This window comes from Lepidothrix coronata, unplaced genomic scaffold (assembly GCF_001604755.1).
Source record: "Lepidothrix coronata isolate B3197 unplaced genomic scaffold, Lepidothrix_coronata-1.0 Scaffold34, whole genome shotgun sequence".
In the NCBI taxonomy this organism is placed as follows: domain Eukaryota; kingdom Metazoa; phylum Chordata; class Aves; order Passeriformes; family Pipridae; genus Lepidothrix; species Lepidothrix coronata.
This window is the reverse complement of record NW_016690214.1, coordinates 600694-604146: the sequence shown is the minus strand read 5'-3', so window position 1 is coordinate 604146 and position 3453 is coordinate 600694.

Below are 3453 nucleotides of genomic sequence, written 5' to 3'. Positions count from 1 at the left end.
GCTGCCCGCCCGGTCCTTATGTAGGACACGCGCCCTCCCGGCCCTCCCAGCCCGCGCCGACACATCGATTGGTGGAAACTGGGACCGGCCGTTGCCAAGGGAACCGCTCCCAGCCTCCCTCCATCCCACCCTGACCCCCAGCCCCGCACCCCGGGGTGCTGTGGCGGGGCGCCCCGATGGGCTGTGGCACGGCACGGGGATGTCACCGTGTGCCACCTGCTCCTGCCACTGGCCACGCCAGAGCCCCGCGCGCGGCCCGCGGCCCTTTGTGCCGGCAGCGGGGTCTTTGCATTCAGGGCACAGCTCGGTGGCCTCCCGCTCCCCCGGCTCATGGGTATTCATGCCGGCAGCAGCCCATCACCATGGCATCCGGGCTGCCGGCAGGAACTGCCTGCCCTTTTCCCAGTCTTTGCAGCCAAGAGGCCGCCCGTGCACCCTGGGCGGCCTCCGATGGCCCCTCGCCCACCCTGACGCCTCTGGAGGGGCTTCATCGCGGGGCTGGGGTGGCGTTTGCCCCCCAAAAGCCCCAGTGCCACGTGCTGGGGCTGGTGTGGTGCTGGCACAGGCTGAGGGTGGTGCTGGGTGCCCCCACCCCGCTGCCAGAGGTGAGTACCCCACTCTGACTGTGGCCCCGGTGGCACCAGGGAGTGGGGAGCCAGAACTGGGACTCCAGATGGGACACAGACAGGGGTATAGACCCCACAAGATGGGGGCAGCCCAGCTCACATGGGCACAGCAGCCCCTTACCCACAGCCAGGGCTCCCCCAGCACTGTGCTCAGCCCAGAGACCCCGCACCAGGTCACCTCGAGGGGCAGTGCCTGGACCCCTCACTCCTGGGGACACGTCCAGGGAGACACTGAGACCTCGGCAGTGCCAGAGCCATGGGGGGGATATGAACCATTCCCAGTTCTTGTGTGTTGGGTCCAGCCTGGTGCGCTCAGAGCTGGTGCCGCCGGTGCTGCCGCAGGGCTGGGGGTCCTGTGGTGCCAACAGGGGCTTCTGAGGACAGGTTTGAGCTCACGTGGGTCGCAAGGCCGAGGAGCCCCGTCCCACTGCACAGCCAGGCTGGGACACGGGCTTAGATGGAACATGTGGGAGCTGGTGAGCATGGGCAGATGCTGCCGCAGCTGCCGAGGGGGCGGGAGCAGCATCTGGCCTTGACACACAGGGTGAGGGGCTGGGGACAAACCACCCAGCCACCCCCATGCCGTGCTCCCGGGGCCCTTGCAGGGACAGGCAGGTCGGTGATGCCGTACTGGCCATGGGGCTGGGGCTCCAGCCCTGTGCCCTCGCGGGGCTGGGGACCCCCATAAGTGCGGTGCCAGCAGAGTGCCCAGCCCAGGAGGGTGTCCCTTCACCGTGGTGGAGTGGGGGGTGGGGGCCCCGCTGTGGCACTGCCGGTTCACGGCTCACCGCATCCTCTGACGCCTCATTTCACCCCCGCCTGAAAAAACAACAGCTTGTGGCAGCGTGTGCCTGGTGAACCACCGTCACTGTGCCAGCCTGGGCAGCACCCACAGCCCAGGGACCCCCTCGTCCCCCACAGGGGCATCAGCTGGTCATGGGGTGAGGTGCTCACAGGCCATGGGGGGGCACAGGGGACTGTGGGGCTGCTGTTGGGGTCACCAGGGGACAGGGTGGCATCCTCCAGCCCCCAGCGAGGTGACGCAGCAGCTACGCTGGCCCGGAGATTGCGGCTGAGGCGGCGCAGGGCTGGCTCACCATAGCGACCTGTGCCAGGCAGCACTGCCAGGGCACCACCCTCCAGGCTGGGGGGCACCAAGGGGGTGGGAGTCTCCTCAGTGGCCCCAGGGACAGGCAGGGGACACCAGCCAGCCCACCCCTCTCTGTGCTGCTGGGGAAACTGAGGCACGAGCAGAGTGTCCTGGCAGTGGGCACTCGGGAACAGCCAGGGCAGAACCCAGCGGGGACACAGGGGCAGCACACGGATTCACAGTTGTGTGCCACTCACACATCACACCCTGTGCACACACCCTGTCCCCAGACGTGGCTGTGGACCCTGGACCCGCTTTTTCCAGACCACCACCCTTATTGCTCCGGGGTGGGGATGAGCTGTGTCACAGCCACTCGGAGCTTCCCGGGTGAGCCCTTCCCTGGCCCCCACAGGAGACGCCGGGCCTGGTGACGTCCTTGTGCCCCACCAGCCCACCCCGCGGCTCTGCCCGTGGCTCTGCCCACACCGCTCTCCCTCCGCCCCATTTCCCGCGCCCGGGGAGGCTGTGACATGCTGTGGGTGCCGGAGGGAACACGGGCACTGAGAGGGACACGGGCACCAACAGGGACACGGGCACCAACAGGGACATCGGCTCCAGAGAGGAAACAGCCACCGGTGGGGACACGGACAACAACTGGGAAACAGCCACCTGCGGGGACAGACACCAGTGGGAACACGGACACCGACAGGGACACGGACACTGAAGGGACACGGACACTGGAGGGGACACAGACACCGACAGGGACACAAACAGCGACAGGGACGTGGACACTGACAGGGACACGGCCACTGAGTGGGACACGGACACCAGTGACTCTCCGGGCCCAGGAAAGGTGGCACCACATGCCCAGTGAGTGGCACTGGGGCCACCGAGGTGTGAGTCCCTGTCCCGCAGGGTTTGAGGCGTGGGACCCCGGGCTGGGAGGGCAAAGGAGGGCCCCAGAGCAGACCCGCCCCCCCAGCAGCACAAAGGGGATCAGGGCTGGGAAAGGGTTAAAGGCGCTCCCACCGCGGCTGCAGCCGATCGATGCCCCAGTTCCACGGGGGACGGGACTCGCTCCTGCTGATTAGCCGGAGCTAATTTGAAGTTAATTGGCACTCCTCTGCTCCTCCATCCTCCGCTTCATCCCCCTCCAGGCTCTGCTCAGGATCGGCACTTCCATCCCGGCCGAGGGTCGCAGGGCCGGGGGGGTGGGACCCCCAGGATCCCACACACTCCTCGGGCACTGCTGGGGGAGCAGATCCATCAGTGGGGGTCCTGGAGAGAGACCTGACTGCCCCCCCACCCCAGAGCCGTCGGGGGTCTGCGGTGACTGGGTCTGGAGCAATTTGGGGTCCCCGTGGGACTGGGAGCTGAGCGGTGCCCAGTAACACCCCCCTCCCAGCTCAGGACCCCCTCCTGCACCCTCTAGCCCCCGACCCCTGGCCCCCCCCTCAGCACCCCCCGATCCCAGGACCCCCCTGCACCACGCACACCCCTGAGCTCAGGACTTCCCCCACATCCCCGATCTCAGGACCGCCCTGGACCTCGCACCCTACTCCGGCACCGGGAGCCGGGGGTCGTGGTCCCCCGGGAGATGATAATTTGGGGGGGATTCTGACCAATCAGAACGCAGCGCTCAGCCCTGGCCCCACCATCCTTGGAGAACTCCTCTCTGATTGGGTGAAGCCTAATTCCCTTTATCCAATAGGAGCGCAGGTCTCGGGAGGGGGTGGA